At 46.9% G+C, this 18,744-nt stretch overlaps 1 pseudogene; it reads right to left on the minus strand.

Moving 5' to 3' along the window:
• Nucleotides 1-1,553: 1,553 nt before the first annotated feature.
• LOC112076606 (trinucleotide repeat-containing gene 6C protein-like) overlaps nucleotides 1,554-18,744 on the minus strand; it is a 46,050-nt pseudogene continuing 28,859 nt past the window's right edge.

The following is an 18,744-nucleotide window of genomic DNA, read 5'->3' on the forward strand; positions in this document are numbered from 1 at the left end:
AAACACTTTTTTTTGTACTTTAGTTTCTACTTTTTGTCAACCCCCCCAAAAAAGATAACATGTTTTTGGTTTTATAAAAGGTGTACCCGATGTGACCCATCAACAGTACACACAGACTGCCTGTTTTCTTTTGATAGCTGGGACAAGGGACTGCCTCATATGTCCTGGCCCAAATATTACCCCCTCCTCCCACCCCACATTCCTCCATGACCATGTGCCTTTAAGTCTAGGATTCAGGCAGAAATGTAGTCTCAAAACAACTGAATCATGGGAATTGAAGGCTCATTTGACAGCAGATACAACTCAATGGTAAATGGCAGGGCTGAAGTATATATTTTAGTCCAGTTGGCACATGACACATGAGGAAGGACTCCCAGAAACCCCCATCCCCACCACTCATACTTCTCATACCACTCAGCAGGTCATTATTAGTGTTATCTAAAAGCTCTTGAAATCATCACAATGAACAACTGTACTTTACAGATGTACTTTACACAATGCTAGAGCGCCAACAGGGGAACGCAGTCTACTCAGTGGTCCTCCTGAGGTGTGTATGTATGAGGGATATCAGTGAGACTGAATTACAAAGACACCACAGTGATGGTGCAGTGGGGAGGGTAGTTTGGAGTCTGCCTAGTGCTGGCTGGTATGAAAAAATGCCAGGGGGGGTGGAAAGGAGGGGGTTAGACAATTGGCAGATGGTTGGTGGACTGATGGTTGATGGTTCTGAGCGCGAACCTCTGTCTTTGCATAGAAATCGAGTGCTGCGTCAGTTTATATGGTATTCAGGTTGACGGAGAGGGATAGTGGTATAYGAGTCTGTCTTTTCATTCTGCCAGAAAYCTCCTAGACAGCCTATGGAAAATAAKGCACCAGTGTGAGCGAGGCCTGACTGGAGTGGAGGATGTGTGTGTGGAGAYAACAACATGGGGATGGGAAGGGAGAGAGGGTGGGCTGGGCAGCAGAGGCTGTGAGAGAGGGGGAGCAGGGCAGGCCGGGTAGATAGATACCCTCTGAATCTCACACCTGATCTGACTATACATTAGAACCATCAGGTCTGCTCCTGAACCAAAACACTGACTGTCCAACAACCACACCAAATGAACCACCCCCACTGAGATCTGCAGTGTCCGTATCCATAACATTCCTGTGGTGGGCTGCGTTTGCTGAGGTGCGCGTCGAACCAGAAGTATTTTAGTTTCTGCTTACGAGCAGTAAGAGCAGGGGACAGGAGAGCAGCTGAACACTGCATGGAGCCGTCGAAAAAACATCCGTAAAAATCATTGTAATCATCATAAAACAAACATCAACAACAGCAAGTTTGACAAAAACTAAAATAACTCTGGCGATTTTTCCAGAAATGAAAATAATAAACCAAAAAAATTAAACCAAAGAAAACTTAACACAATTCAAAAACCTCTCCATCTCTGGCTAAAGTGATCCTTGCATGAGAGACAGAGGGCGGGATAGAGTGGAGGTGATGAACAACAGAAGAGAGAAGGGATAGAGTGGGAGGTGATGAAACAAGCAGAAGAGAGGGATAGAGTTGGAGGTGATGAACAACAGAAGAGAGAGGGATAGAGTGGAGGTGGATGACAACAAGAGGAGAGGGATAGAGTGGAGGTGATGAACAACAGCAGAGAGAGGGATAGAGTGGAGGTGATGAAACACAAGAAGAGAGAGGGATAGAGTGGAGGTGATGAACAACAGAAGAGAGAGGGATAGAGTGGAGGTGTGAACAACAGCAGAGAGAGGGATAGAGTGGAGGTGATGAACAACAGCAGAGAGAGGGATAGAGTGGAGGTGATGAACAACAGCAGAGAGAGGGATAGAGTGGAGGTGATGAACAACAGCAGAGAGAGGGATAGAGTGGAGGTGATGAACAACAGCAGAGAGAGGGATAGAGTGGAGGTGATAACAACAGCAGAGAGAGGGATAGAGTGGAGGTGATGAACACAGAAGCTGCGCAGTAGTAGTAGTTAATACGAATCGGACAGTTCTGACAGCTGCTCTTGGGCACCAGAGGCCCGGGAGGTCCCTGAGGGAACCAGTCTGTGAGGCTCCCAGGGAGGGAGAGGTGAAGGTGGGGTGAGAGCTGCTGCAGAGGCCTGGTGTGGAGCTTCTATGAAGTCCACCCCCTCCGCAGCAGGCAGGCACTCAATGGCCACACGATCATACAGGTTGGCAGGGCTTGTGAAAAGGTTGAGATAGAGAGAAAATGGCGATCCCCCTGCAGAATCCATCCACAGAACATTGCCGCAGCATCTAGTTGCGTCTCCAGACAACAAGGCTAAGATTTTCAGTCATGTAACAGTGATATTTACTTTGATAGAGTGAAAGGGAAAACAGGCGAGTGCTTCGGGGTCTCACACCCGATAGTGCCCAAAGTCTTTCATTCTTTCTTTCCTTTCCATCCCTTCATTTTGCTACCATTTCAGAAACTTTCCTGGTACACACAGCGACCGCGAGAAAGGGAAGGTTTAAAATAAAAACAATATGAAAATGAAAATAGTTTCACATTGTGTTAAAGTTCATAAAGAGTTACGGAGAAGCCACGTCGTAGTAGATTGCTTGTTTTTTTGTTTGAGTTTTTTCTCTCGAGTTTTTCAGTGTCACACGCTTCTCCTCTTCTGATTCGTTGGCATTGAAGTGAAGGAGCATGCCGCTCTTTGCTAAGTGCTATGATAACCACCTCTTTTTATAAAGCAGTTATATATTTGTTCCATACTTTTTTGTACCAAATACAACAATGGAAAGAAAAAAATGCATGGTTTCGTCTTGTGGGTAGATAAGGAACAAGTCTCGTTTTGGTATAATGCCCCATACACCCCCTTCCTTACCCCTGTGCCCCTCTAGTCCAGTCACTGTTGTGTGCGGCTGGATTAGAAAGACCTAGTCCAAGACTGAATAACAAGTGCTTGTTGTATATCCTTGTGTTTCACGGATAAGTGGGTCCAGCCAGCTCACACACCCAGGGGGGATGGATATAGAGAGTYCTTGCTGATTTTGTCTCTGCTCTTGAAAGAGGTTTGTGAGAGAAACCCTTTTAGTACTTGGGGTGGACGGTAGTAGAGAGTAGTCTGTGGCTTATATTGCACGTCACTTGAAATGGTGTGTTGGTGTAAAGGAGAGATTAGTGGACCACGGTAATGACTGAGGTCTTCCGCAGTCACAGAAAGGGGGGAACCAGACCACAAGTTCGTCCTTAAACGAGTTGAGGTGCATTTCAAAAGTGTTTTGTTACAGTTCCATAGASCAGTGGTTACTWGACTTCAACAAGACGGTCATACACACATGGAAACACACGCCCCCGGAAATATTCACACACTGGAGTCATATTTCTCTTCGCTTATTTTGCGAATGGTTCGGGGAAACAAAACTCCATGACAAAAATGGCTTTAAAATGAACAAGGCGAAGATCTTTTGCGTTTGCATCATCAATCCCTTTAAGAGTGGTGGGGACTGAATAATATGCTTGTGACCGCCGAGGCTTCCAGTTGAGAGCTGCTGTGGCCTCAGTCTCTTACAAGCACATCCTCTCCCCTCGGTTTTCGCTGGCTCAGAAATGAGTGTGCAATTCTCAGTACGTTTTCTTCAGTAAGTACAGAGTGAGTGAGAATCAGTGAATAAAGGAGGGGAACCAGGCCAGGAGGGAGGTTAAGGCTAGTAATTAGGGCTGAGAAAAAACAAACAAGAGAAATTTCGGACTGGTRGAAAGTTCTGGAACCTTCCCGACAGGAAGGGGATGGGCTTTGGGAATGATGTGTATCTATGGTTTCTCTGAGGTGTGGATTGACTGCTGTCAGGCAGCAAGGGATTATGGGAGTTTTGAAGATGGCAGCTCATTGTTTGAAGCAGTTAGTCTAAAATACACGTTTCACATGACAAATAGTTCTCAGAGTAAAGTTCAAATGTTTCTCTTCCTTTGTTGTTTGAGTCAAAGGCATACTCGTGCTTTTCCCAAAGTCCCAACTTAAAACACTGCAACCCGAGCCTCTCGCCGAACAAATCTAAAATGAAATGTTTTTCTTTTAAACAAACAGAAAAATTGGAAGAGGGTGAGCAGCGTGGACACAGAAGAGTCACCTTGTCCTCCTCAAGTCTGTCCCTCGATCATCCCACCCACACTGATTATCACCACATTGATCTGCTTGGTTTTTGCTCTTCTGTCTGTATACATGTATATATGTATATATGTAGTACTGTGTAGTATTCCTGTGTAGTATTCCATTCCTCCTTTTTCTAGCATGGAGCTCTGTGACGTGGTCCTACATGGACTCCCCGCTCAGCAGGTCCCCAGGCAGCAGCGTGTTGATTGGAGTAGGACTCCCCATGACCCGCCCCTCCTCTCCGCTGGGCGGTCCCCATAGGCTGGAGTACTGGGGCACACCCCCCCACAGCAGGTCTCCGCCCGTCTTGGCTCCACCTCCTCCYATGCCGCCACCAGAGTTCCAGTGGGGATGGCCAATGGGGTGCGAGGATCTGGGCCCGGAACCGCCCATCCGCGTCTGATTGACGCCTGGGTCAGCCTGCCAGCTGGTAGTTGAGGCTAGCTGCTGGCCCTGTGCAAAGAAGCGCTGGACCTCTTCCTCCCCAGCAAACTCTGCCAGGATGGTAGTGTTACCCAGAACGCACCTGGACAGGAGAGAGACAAACAGAGGTGTTATTTAGTTAGCCTCGTTGAAGTGGCCATTCTCATACACCACGTGTGATGCTATAGATACTGTACCCTTTGGTGAAGCAGGCCGGCCACCCACTAAAAGATCTCTCTAAGTTCAATTTTTCCAAATTCTAAGCTTTCCAAGTTCTCCCAGTTCTAAGTTCTTTCACACCTGACAGTTGACATGACAAAGTGTTTCTGCCTACGAGCAGTGAGAGGGGCAGGAAAACTGCCAACAACATCTCCGTACATGTGCAGGGACTTCTGGGCCTTGGCGGCCTCCTCCTTGGAGCTGTAGCGCACCAATGCGTTGCCCTGGGTCAGGTTGAGGTGGAATGTGATGAGGGGGCCGTGCTGCATGCATAGCGTCGCAGGGTGGACCCGTCTATCTGGGGAGTGAGGTTCCTCAGGACCACACAGCTACTGGTCTGTTGGAGCTGTCTGTACTCCATGTGGTAGCTGCTATAAGGATAGAGGGGAGGGAGAAGGAGAGAAGAGAGGAGGAAAGAGCTAAATAAATCTAAAATGCAGATTTGCTCTATATCTAACACCATGATGTCACATTGTCAGAAATGCTAGGAAAGTCAGTTAGTAAGATGGGTGGTGTATTCTAAGCAGTAAGCTCTGTAGTTTAGGTAAACCACAGTGTCAGTTGATCAAGAGAGGTGCGTTCACCACAACAAGGCATTCTCGGGGTGTTGTTAGACCGCCTTGGCTGTACCAAAAGGGCAAGAAGTCTCTGCCTGCCAGGCTACAACATACACGTCTACAACCTGGCTTTAGACCTGGCCTTCTCTTTTCTTACATGGCACATATTGCGCTTTTACTTTCTTCTCCAACACTTTGTTTTTGCATTATTTAAACCAAATTGAAAATGTTTCATTATTTATTTGAGGCTAAATGTATTTTGTTGATGTATTATATTAAGTTAAAATAAGTGTTCATTCAGTATTGTTGTAATTGTCATTATTACAAATACATTTTTAAAAGTTTTTTATTTTTTTTTTATTTTTTAATTAAATCGGCAGATTAATCGGTATCAGCTTTTTTGGTCCTCCAATAATCGGTATCGGCGTTGAAAAATCATAATCGGTCGACCTCTAGTCTGTATCACATCTGACTATCCCTCTAGACCTGGCCTTTAGTCTCTATCACCTCTAGAACCTGGCCTTTAGTCTGTTTCACAACACCTCTAGAACCTGGCCTTTAGTCTGTATCACAACACCTCTAGAACCTGGCCTTTAGTCTGTATCACCTCTAGAACATGTCATTTAGTCTGTATCACAAACCTCTAGAACCTGACCTTCAGTCATCTTCTACTCTAACACGAACATTTATGGGGCTGCAGTTTTTATGGGAAGCACAACAAACAACTACATTTTTTGGAGAGAAAGACAGTTGTTACATGAACTTCATAACTGATCAACTTCACATGCACTGGTTGAACCAAAACCCATTCAGTCAATTCATTTATCCAGTCAGTAAGCAAGTCATTAAGTCTACTGACACATGACTCACTGCATACTCTCAGAAGATAAGATTGATATTTATTGTATATTTGGATAGAAACACTCTGAAGTTTCTAAACTGTTTGAATCATGTCTGAGTATAAAATAGAACTTATTTAGCAGGCGAAACCCGCGAGGACAAACCATTCAGATTTTTTTTTTGAGGTCACTCTCTTTCAATGGGTTTTCATTGGGAAACCAGATTTCTAAGGGACCTGCTTGCAGTTCCTACCGCTTCCACTGGATGTCAACAGTCTTGAGAATTTGGTTGAGGTTATTCCTTTGTGTAATGAAGAAGTACGGCCATCTTGAACGAGAGTCACTCGACATGTCCTGTTTGTTAGAGGCGCGAGACCAGAAAGCTAGCTACATTTGGTTTTAATCCTGTATTGAACACAGATCACCCGTCTTCAATTTTATGATTATTAACGTTAAAAAATACCTAAAGTTGTATTACAGTTTGACATTTTTTGGCTTACAGGTAACCTTTGAGATATTTTGTTGTCACGTTTGAGCAAGTTGGAACCGCTGTTTTTCTGGATCAAGCACCAAATAATTGACATTTTGGATATATATCGGCTTTTGTTCGGCGCTGTGTCGTCGCGTTGCAGGTTGAAATATGCTTATCTCTCTTTGTTTACAATGGTGATTCATCAGATAATAGCTCGTTTGCTTTTGCCGAAAAGCCTATTTGAATCTGACATATTGGCTGGATTCACAACCAGTGTAGCTTTAATTTGGTATCTTTCATGTGTGATTTAATGAAAGTTTGATTTTTATAGTAATTTTTATGTTAATTAATTTGAATTTGGCGCTCTGCATTTTCTCAGGCTTTTTGCCAAGTGAGACAGTAGCATCCCGCCTAAACTCAGATTTTTGGATATAAATATGAACTTTACCGAACAAAAACTACATGTATTGTGTAACACGAAGTCCTATGAGTGTCATCTGATGAAGATCATCAAAGGTTAGTGATGAATTTTATCTCTATTTCTGCTTTTTGTTACTCCTCTCTTTGGCTGGAAAAATGGCTGTCTTTTTCTGTGACTTGGCTCATACCTAACATAATCGTTTGGTGTGCTTTCGTCGTAAAACCTTTTTGAAATTGGATTGGCTGGATTTCTTTAAAATGGTGTAAAAACTTGTATTTTTGAGGAATTTAAATTATGGGATTTCTGTTGTTTTGAATTTGGCGCCCTGCAGTTTCACTGGCTGTTGACGTACCCTAGAGAATACCACATACCCTAGAGAAGTTAACAGCTGATCAAATAGACACCCGGACTATTTGCATTGACCCCCCCCTTTGTTTTTTACACTGCTGCTGCTACTCGCTGTTTATTATCATACATAGTCACTCTACCCCTACCGTACATGTAAAATTAAAATTACTGTGACTCGGTACCGGTTCCCCCTGTACATAGCCTCATTATTGTTATTTTATTGTGTTACTTTTAAAATAAATATATATTCTTTACTTTAGTTCATTTAGTAAATATTTTCTTAACTCCATTTTTGTTAAAACGACATTGTTGTTTAAGCATTACACAGTTAGGTCTATGCCTGTTGTATTCGGCACATTTGACAAATACAATTTTATTTACCTGAGGAGTAGGAGCTGCTCCAGCCTTGGGCCAGGCCCAGGGAGTTGCCTCCCCAGGTGGAGGAGTGCTTGGTGGGGTTGGTGAGGCCCGGAGGGGGCCGCGTGGGGGCGGTTGTGTTACTGCGGGGCCCCTGGGGGACCTTCCACAACTCATGGGACAGAGAGACCTGGGAGGGGTGGGAGATGGGCCCCGGGGACCAGGTGGACTTCATGTCCGACAATTTACCTGAAAGAGAGATAAGAAGAAAAAAAACATTGATTGCTGGGCAACAACTGGAGATACTTGGCATTCTTCCATCAACAACACACAGGGAACTAAACAACCCAAAACACTAGTCAGAATAATACCCTGGTAGAGGGGTTGTTGATGGTAGAGCAGAGCATTCATTCTGCTTTTCCTGTATGTGTTGAACCAAAAACAGACAGCGGACCACACACAGTCCCAGACCGCACAGTAAGGAGTACAGCACAGGGTCGGTCTCAGTCCATGGCTCACAGTATGGGACAGATCAGGCCAGGKACACAGACAGACCTCTTACTAGAACTATACTAAGATATAGTATATACACCCTCCTCCCAGTTCCCCCCCTATTCTCTTCTCTCCCCCCATGCTACACACAGGGGTGGGGATACATCAACACCACCAGAGGGAAGATGTATGAGGGGTACAACTAAAGAGGGAAGGGCACACAAAACAGATGCGATGGTAAGGATGGGGTCCTCCTCTGGACCAGATACTGAGCCACCAGAGACAGGGCAGGGAGGAGGAAAGGGTAGGGTTGGGACAAGCATCAACACTGATGGGGGGCAGGGGGACAAACTAGCTCAAAGCGGAAGTCACCCCTACCCACAGATCTAGGACCAGATTATCATATCACCTGATCCTAAACATAACCACTCGGAATATGGTAGGATATAAGATTTGACCCTGTATCAGTGGTTAGAGGCGACTTCCGCCCTCTCCGACAAAACTGTGTACCTGGGTCGTCCGTTTCCGGGGACGACAGACTGAACGAGCTAGAGTAGGCACTGACTGGCCAATCGGTGGAGGGGGGCAGGGCCTCGTTCTGAGATGAGGTGGGGGAGGAGCCTATGGGGGCATCGCATCCAGCAAAACAAAAACAGAAGAAGGGACCAGGCACATATGCAAGCGGGACATGGGGCCACATAGAAACACACAGCACAGCAAAATCTAATATATCATATAACGAGATCAAATCTAACCTAACAATTGTGTAAAGTGATGTAACTTATTTGTCTTATATAGATTTTCTCGGTTTCTTACCATAAGTTCCCTGCGTCGGTCTGTTTTTGGTTGCTGTGGGAATGCCTTATGTGTAGGCGGTGTGACATCGAGTGGAAGAGTTCAAAGTTTCGGAATTTAAGAATGAAACCTAGTAGTGTAGATATACGAGTGTCAGATTGTACATGCAGTTAAGTGAAGAAGCAGCAGGACCAGAAGAAAAAAAGCAGGCTGCCTCCAGTGACTGAACTGTTACAGATAATCAGGTCCCCAACCCATTGGGATACATTGCAGGCACAGTATCTGATTTGGCCTGCAGCAGTTTTCTTGAATGATTCAGGTCATCTCAGACCCCCAACTCTCCTCTCCTCTCTCAAGACCAAGTCTACCAGAGGGAGAGCACCGTCATTACGTATGTATAGGACTACTTACAACATGAACACTCCCCTCCCTCCCTCTCTTCACCTGTCCTTCTCCCCTCCCTCCCACCTCTCCTTCCTTCCTTCTCCCCTCCCTCCCTCCCTCCCTCACCTCCTGTGTCCCTCTTTCCCTCTCCACTATGTTTCTCACCTCCCCGTCCCTCTCCACCCCAATCTCCCCTGTCCCTCTCCACCCCTAACTCCCCGTCCCTCTCCCCTCTCCACCTAGCTCCCCTCCCTCTCACCCCTAGCTCCCCCGTCCCTCTCCACCCCTAGCTCCCCCGTCCCTCTCCACCCTAGCTCCCCCGTCCCTCTCCACCCCTAGCTCCCCCGTCCCTCTCACCCCTACTCCCCCGTCCCTCTCCACCCCTAACTCCCCCGTCCCTCTCACCCCTAGCTCCCCCGTCCCTCTCCACCCTAGCTCCCCTCCCGTCCTCTCCACCCCTAGCTCCCCCCGTCCCTCTCCACCCCTAGCTCCCCGTCCCTCTCCACCCCTAGCTCCCCGTCCCTCTCCACCCCTAGCTCCCCCGTCCCTCTCCACCCTAGCTCCCCCGTCCCTCTCCACCCTAGCTCCCCCGTCCCTCTCCACCCCTAGCTCCCCGTCCCTCTCCACCCCTAGCTCCCCGTCCTCTCACCCCTAGCTCCCCCGTCCTTCCACCCCTAGCCCCGTCCCTCTCCACCCTAGCTCCCCGTCCCTCTCCACCCCTAGCTCCCCGTCCCTCTCCACCCCTAGCTCCCCCGTCCCTCTCCACCCCTAGCTCCCCGTCCCTCTCCACCCTGTCTCTCACCTCCCCTGTTCCTCTCTCCCTTCCTTCTCCACCCTCATCTCCCTTTCTGCTTCCCTCGTCCTCCGTCCTCACCTCCGCTGCGGTCTCTCTGCAGGTAGCGGTTGACGTCCTGATGTTGGTGTTGATGGTGGGGCCACTGGAACGCTCCCCGGGTCATGTTGGGGTCGTTCTCCGGGTCGATGTTCTGCAGGCCCTTCCAGGCACGCCCGGGCAGAACTCTGGAGGAGGAAGTGATGGTACAGGAAGTATTACAATTGTCATTCCTCCCATTCATTTATATGATTACCTGGTTTAGTAATGACAAAATAAAAAAACACTAAATGTGGTGCTTGCAATGAAACTAAACCCTTCTGATAAATTCACTTGAAAACAGAACTCATTTGGCTACATCAGTCCCATGATCATCATATTAGGTGAATTGGTTTTTGGCTGGACAGTAAGCAGTCACTGTAGCGTCCAGGACTGTTTTCCACCATCCCAGTCTAACTAGCCAACTAACTGACCTGGAGGCCAGGTGATGTTGGCGCCGTTGACCATCTTTCGTTGGGCTCTTGCCCTGGCTCCAGCTGTCTGGGGGCACCAGGGGTTGGTGGGGACTCGGAGCCAGGCATCATGCCGTAGGGGCTGTACCCATCCTCCATTTGGGGGGCTTCCCGGGGGGCCCAGGTTGGAACCTGCCAGAGAAAGAGGGGAACCGAAGTTGGTTAAGTAGAATATAAATTAGAACTAGAGAATGGAATACTTAGTCAAGTTTAATAGAAACCAATACAGAGGTGGGTTAAATGCGAAAGACACATTTCAGTTGAATGCATTCAGTTGTACAACTGACCGGGTATCTCCCTTCCTTTCCTAGAACATATAGTAGCATTGAGATGGAAATTACAAGGTTCCACTTGAAAACTACATTCTGAAGCTGCCAACTGAGTGTCATACACCATGGTCCTTTCATATTCCCAGTTCTACTCAGTCCAGCTCAGTAGAGTTCAATAAATCTTTATTGTCCCAACATTGGGCAATGGTGTCAACAGTTTGTACCGTGCTTGTTCAGGTTGGGCTCCAGAGAGGATGAACCTCCAGAGAGGCTGTCCATGGAGTTGGGTGTGTCCACTGGAGAGGCGAGACTGGGGCTGGGGAAGTCCTTCATGGACAGGCCTCCCACCTCTATGGAGTTACATTCATGTTAGGATTCAGTCCAGCTGGGAGATGGGGAGAGAGAGGCAGGGAGATGGGGGGGGGGCAGAGAGGAGGGAGGAGCGAGAGGAGCAGAGGGAGAAGCAGAGAGGAGACAGCAGAGAGGAGAGCAGAGAGAGACAGGCAGAGAGGGAGACAGGCAGGGAGGTAACACCAGACAAGACAAGTCAATAAAGCATTAAGGATGAATCACTCGTTTCTTGTTTTGCACTTGTTGTCATGGTTCTTTATATAAATCCAATCAATCGTAATGCCTTTGCCACAGGATATCTTTAGACACTGAGCAAGTCCCAACAGCTGTATTTGAACACAGACAGATATTGACCAGAAAGATGATCTGTTTAGCACAGAAAGGGTGATGACAATGATGACATTCCACCTGCTATCAATCAATCAAATGTATTTATAAAAGCCCCTGTTACGTCAACAACTCTCCCAAATTGACAAGAGCCCAAAGAGCAAACAGAAGCACAGTGGAACTACTATATGTTGTGCACATTGTGGAACAGAGTTCACCTCACAGAGAGGGTAGGGGCTGTAGGAGTTGGGGACGACTGCTGCTCTTTGGTCTGCAGGTCGGGTAGGCCCGGAGCCTGGGGTGGCCTGGAACAAGTCCAGGGCTGATTTGCCTTGGCGTGGTGCAGGCCGGAGGAGGAGAGGGAGCCGAGGTCTGCTGCGCTGCTGCCTCATCAGCAGGGCCTGGGCCAGCTGTCTCTGGTGCTGTTGGATCTGCTGCTGCATGTTATTGATTGTACGTGCAACCTGCAGGAAGAGGAAGTGACATCGGAGAGAGACACAAAGCTGGTGGTCAGTTTATCTGTGAGCCAGCAGAGACCACAGGAAAAATGTCAATGGACAGTTGCTGGAGAGAATGGCAAGTATAGCCCTTATACATACAACATCTGCTTCTACTAAGGATTAACCACCCAGGTTATCTCAAATTCACCAGACTGGGAACCCAGTATGTCTGCAAAGCACATACCATTCTACTATAGCAGAGGGGTGTAAAACATTTGGGTTTACCCCAGTATGAGGCCTGCCGGGTTCAGGATCAGTAGATATGAAGGCAGAGATGGGTGAAACTAGTGGGCTGTATTTGAGAGGAGGGACACAGAGGGACACTCACGTGCTGCTCTTGCTGTCGGATGGGAGCAGAAACATTACGCTGCCTGCAACATCTGCTGCTGAATTGTAAACGCTGGTACGCCTGCAGAGGAATACACGTTTACACACCCAATCCACAGACACATATGTACATAAATATGCACGTGCACACCACACCCAATTTTCTAGTTGCTACAGAATGCGATCAGTCAAAACCAAGGTTTTCACATCTCTAAGGCAACGAGGCAGTGGAGAAGTGTATGATATAAGCGTTACAGAAGTGTATCTGCAATAGTGTTGTATATCTGAGAGGAGACCAGAAGAGGACTCACCAGTTGCAGCTGGTATAGTTGGTTCAAAAGGGTCATATGTTGAGGGTTTATTGGTGAGGTTAAAAGTGCAGGATTCAGACCAATGTTTTTTGCTGCAAATTGTAAGAGCTGTGCTTGAACCTAGACAAGAGAGAGACCAAAAGATARGGTTTTAGAAACCATAAACTAAGTACGAGAAAAAACGGTGGAAAGGACTGAGGCGCTTATGCACGTAAACTATGCTGAGGGGAGCTGAAAAATGTGTGTGTGATTCTATATATGAGTGCAAGTGTGTTTGTGTGTGTGTGAATGAGTGAGGGGAGATACTTGGAGGGGGCTGAGAGGTGTGTGGTATTCCCCAGGTCGTATTCATTAGGCACTAAATACAAGACAATGAATCCTAACAGGGATCCCTCCCAACCTGGACTTGTCTAATAACAACCTCTCACGTTCGCTGTCCTTTGAAAACTGTTTTAAACAGTTTTCCCATAATGAATACAACCCTGGTCCATGTTGTGTGTGTGTGTGTGTGTGTGTGTACCTGAGGGGAGAGAAACTGAGGCACTTGAGCGCGTAGACTAGGCTGGGAGCCGAGAGGCGGCACTGACGGCTGAGGAGGAGGCTGCTGCATGGCCCGGGCTTGTGCTGCACCGCTACTGCCCAACATTCCACTCTGCATCTGGGAGGGAGGTGGAAACGAGGGTGGAACAGCATGATGATAGGGACCCACTATTCTGCACTGTTGAGGAACAACTGCAAGTCTGCATGTCTCTGAACCGTTTACAGCCACGTGACCAATAAACTTTGATTTAGATTRATAAAAAGTCCAACAAGATTTAACAGGCTAGACAAAACCCAAACCTCTAGCTCTGTCTGTCCCCTGCCAGTCCGTCCGTCCATCCATCTCCCTCTCTGCCTATCAGTATGCCAACCAGTCCTTCCTCTTCTCACACTCCTATCCTTTCCTAGCAGTCTGTCATTCAACTCCACATTACACCCAATTCTGCTTATGGCACCTGTCTGTTGCCTGTCTGCTGTCTAAACCCCACATAGCCGTAGACAGTGTGCTGCCTACCTGTCTGTTGTTCAAGTTTTGCATGGCTAGGCCCTGTGGGCCGCCCAGMCCCTGGCTGGATAGAGGCAGGGCAGTGCTGGGCAGGGAGGGGAGTTTCAGGCCGAGGGGGCCGGGGGAACAAGGCATAAACGGTGAGGAGGTGAGGACGTCCTCCACCAGGCTACCAACACCGTCCTGCGCCCACACAGACAGCCACAGAGGGAGAGCGTCACCATTACACTCTCAATGGGTGGATACATAGAAAATGAACCTTGCCCGGTACAGAACAGAAACTGTCCCCTCATAACTAGCGAAGAATGGAACAAACACACTATTGAGTGAGTTACACAACAGTGTGATTGATGTACAGTATTATACTGTTAYTTTTTGAAAATCATTTWGGCTTTTTAAAAKCCTTTTTTCCCCCTGATTCCTTGATAAGCTATTTTCCATGGTTCCCCAGAACAATATGTCTGCCCTGGCTATACAGCATATTCGCATTGAAGAACCCATGGATAATATAGGWGTGTGTGATGTTGGGGAGGGGGTCAGGGGTCATTACCTTGTCGAGGAAAGGGGAGCGATCTGAGGAGGACTCTTTGGAGTGGAGGGGAGGCCGGCAGCCCATTGGTCCCTTGTTGACACAGAGAGAGAGATCAATGGCTCCCTCATCAGTTTCACTTTCCCTCCAACCATGAGACGGCTTGAACACATTCAATCAAATGGCCTCATCAGCTTTTACCCAAGCCATGTTAGAGCTGAACAAAGTTCATCAAATGGTCCTCATCAGTTCCTATCCTCCAAGCCATGAGACGGGCTGAACAATTCATAAATGGCTCCTCATCAGTTCTACCCCCAAGGCATGAGACGGTTGCTGACAATTCATCAAATGGCTCCTCATCAGTTTCTACCCCCAAGCCATGAGACGGCTTGAACAATTCATTACAAAATGGCTCCTCATCAGTTCTACCCCCAAGCATGAGACGGCTGAACAATTCTTCAAATTGGCTCCCTATCATTACCCCCAAGCCATGAGACGGCTGAACAATTCTCATCAAATGGCTCCTCATCAGTTTCTACCCCAAGCATGCAGACGGCCTGAACAATTCATTTCAAAGTGGCTCCTCATTCAGTTTCTACCCCCAAGCCACGAGACGGCTGACACATTCTCAAATGGCTCCTCATTAGTTTCTACACCCCAAGCCCATGAGACGGCTGAACTATATTCATCTAAATGCTCCTCATCAGTTCCTACCTCTTTCCAAGCCATGAGACGGCTGAACAATTCATCAAATGGCTCCTCATGCTATGTTCCTACCCCCCAGCGCATGAGAGCGTCTAACAATTCATCAATTTATGTGGTCTCTTCAATCAGTTTCTACCCCAAGCCATGAGACGGCTGAAAATTCTATCCAATGGCTTCCTCATCAGTTTCTACCCCCAAGCCATGAGCGGTCTGAACAATTTCATTCAATATGGCTGTCCTCAGTTCATTTACCCCCAAGCCATGAGACGGCTGAAACAATTCATCAAAATGGCTCCTCATCATTCTACTCCCCAAGCCATGAGACGGCTGAACAATTCATCAAATGGCTCCTCATCAGTTCCTACCCCCAAGCCATGAGACGGCTGAACAATTCATCAAATGGCTCTCATCAGTTCCTACCCCCAAGCCATGAGACGGCTGAACAATTCATCAAATGGCTCCTCATCAGTTTCTACCCCCAAGCCATGAGACGGCTGAACAATTCATCAAATGGCTCCTCATCAGTTTCTACCCCCAAGCCATGAGACGGCTGAACAATTCATCAAATGGCTCCTCATCAGTTTCTACCCCCAAGCCATGAGACGGCTGAACAATTCATCAAATGGCTCTCTCATCAGTTCTACCCCAAGCCATGAGACGGCTGAACAATTCATCAATGGCTCCTCATCAGTTCCTACCCCCAAGCCATGAGACGGCTGAACAATTCATCAAATGGCTCCTCATCAGTTCTACCCCCAAGCCATGATACGCTGAACAATTCATCAAATGGCTCCTCATCAGTTCCTACCCCAAGCCATGAGACGGCTGAACAATTCATCAAATGGCTCCTCATCAGTTCTACCCCCAAGCCATGAGACGGGCTGAACAATTCATCAAATGGCTCCTCATCAGTTCCTACCCCAAGCCATGAGACGGACTGAACAATTCATCAAATGGCTCCTCATCAGTTCCTACCCCCAAGCCATGAGACGGCTGAACAATTCATCAAATGGCTTCCTCATCAGTTTCTACCCCCAAGCCATGAGACGGCTGAACAATTCATATTAATGGCTCCCCCCTCCCCCTGTTTATTATCTATGCATAGTCACGTACCCCTACCTACATGTACATATTACCTCAATTACGGTACTCCCACACATTGACTCGGTACCGGTCTGTATATACCTTGTTATTGTTACTTTTTATTTATTTTTCTTCAGAAAATAGTTACTAAATTATAACTATTATCTTATTCTTTAAACTACATTGTTGGTTAAGCGCTTGTAAGTAAGCATTTCACGGTAAGGTTACCTACAGCTGTTGTGTTCAGCGCAGTGAAAAATTTTGATCCTACAGGAGAAACCCCTGCACTGCATTCATACACTAACAAAATGCATGTATTGTCAATTTCAACATTGTGTGCATCCTTGTTCTAAATCTAAGTTTAAACAGTTACAATGTACAAAAACAATCTAAGAAAATATATTGCTAAAATGTACCATTCCTAACCTTTCTTTTCCTGGTTTCTACAATGCCTCTTTAAGTAGGACAGGCTAGACCTTGGCAGGCTAGGACAGAGGAGGCAGTTTAACTCTTGGCCCTCACTGTATAACCAGTTGGCCTGGCTGAGTCAGGCAGCCCATCTCTGCTGTGCCAGTTTGTCTATCACTCCAAGAGGTCTACTTCCTGGATCAGATTTCACTCTATCAGTTATGAGTATCTCCCATCTCTTTTCCTTCATGACCACTGACGTTAAAGAAATCAAGCTTGTCATTTTAAGTATCAGGGTCATGTGGGAAAGGAGTGAAGGAAACTAAGACATATTCAGTGTATCTGTAAGGACACAAAACTTGATTGTATTATTTTGTTGCATGGTTGATTGTGGTGCATAAAAGAGCAGCATATGGGGCAGTGACTAGCCAGAACCAGCAGAGGGTCTAAATTCTCTCTCCCCCCCCTTCCCTCCTCTCGTCTCTCTCTCTCTAACTACTGACAGATGGTGGTTACTCCTATAATACACACTTCCTCCACAGCTCAAACTTTTTGTGGCTCCAATCGCTATTTTCACAAGCGGTTAGTAAACAGCATTCTTGGGCTTCCCGCCACGTGTGCCCACGTGAGGTTGCCACAGTTACGCACACAGATGGGGCGCCCCGTGTTGTTGTTGTGAAATCAGAGGAGAGTGAGCTTCAGAGAAGTATAGGGGGTGGGCCAGGGCGGCTGGCATCGCTTTCGCCAATTTGGTTCTTCATTTAGATGGAAATCTAAGAGGCGAGGTTTTACCTTTAAACGGATCAACGTTTTGGAGCCAAGGATGTGTTCGCTGTGCGCCACCTAACAGGATTTTGTGTTAAGTCATAGGTAGACACACAACTATTTCCTTGTTCTTGTGTGTTCACAGTATATATAACAGTTGATTGACTCTGACAACGGTTTTAAGCTGCCGCTTTTTAACAAACGACTAATCTTTATCAGGCCTGGCACAGTGAATTCATTCTGCCTGTTAGGTTTGAGTAAAACCCCCAACACTGTTTCTCTCCCATTGACTACATGTACAAAACGTAAGCCCAAACCTGTTTCCCTCCATGACTACATGTACAAAACGTAAGCCCAACACTGTTCTCCTCCCATGACTACATGTACAAAACGTAAGCCAACACTGTTCTCCTCCCATGACTACATGTACAAAACGTAAGCCCAACACTGTTCTCCTCCCATGACTACATGTACAAAACGTAAGCCCAACACTGTTTCTCTCCCATGACTACATGTACAAAACGTAACCAACATTGTCTCTCCTCCCATGGACTTATAGTACCGTGCATATAAGTACCTAACACTGTGTCTGCTCCTCCCATGACTTGGTACGATTAGCAAAAAACAGTAAGGGGTGTTTGGGCTTTAGCTGTCTAACATACTGTTCTCACGTTTTTGGGGTACATGTATCATGGGGAGGAAGAACCGTCTTGGGTTGGGCTGTTTTCTCTCTCCCTTCTGTTAACTTCCCATGACTACATGTACAAAACGGTTAAGAGCTCAGTGTTACATAGGCGGGTTGCTTTCCTCCACAGGTGAGATGGAACAGTTGACATTGTACGAGACGCGTTTTATAGTTTTAGAGATACCATCCGTAGTCATGGAGGGACAATGTTGGTTTACGTTTTATGTCAACTCATTGTAGTGTCTCATACCTTCATTGACTAGGGAAGGCAAGAACATATGGTGTTGGACGACTTAACGTAAGTCCTTCATTGTACATGGTAGTCCATGGAGGAGCAACACAAACAGGTTGTTGCTGCGCTTCCGTCATCTTTGACTTACATGTACAAACGATTTACTGTAATCACACGGCCAATCGATGATTAGGACAATGTGCATCGGATGGTGAGTTGATGGCATCGCATCCGATTACAGAGTTTAGGAGAGCTAATCGAGTGTTCAGGCTTACGAAACGTTATGAGATGTCACCATGCACGCTACCACTACGGGGTGAGAATACTCGCTCGTTGGGCTTACGTTTTGAATTACAGATGCCTAAGCATTCGATGAGAGATGTGTGTAGCAACTTAGGGTGTAAACGTAAACCCAACACTTGCAAGATGCTTCACAAACTTCATAAG

The sequence above is a fragment of the Salvelinus sp. IW2-2015 genome, unplaced genomic scaffold, assembly GCF_002910315.2.
Source record: "Salvelinus sp. IW2-2015 unplaced genomic scaffold, ASM291031v2 Un_scaffold3873, whole genome shotgun sequence".
Taxonomy (NCBI): Eukaryota; Metazoa; Chordata; class Actinopteri; order Salmoniformes; family Salmonidae; genus Salvelinus; species Salvelinus sp. IW2-2015.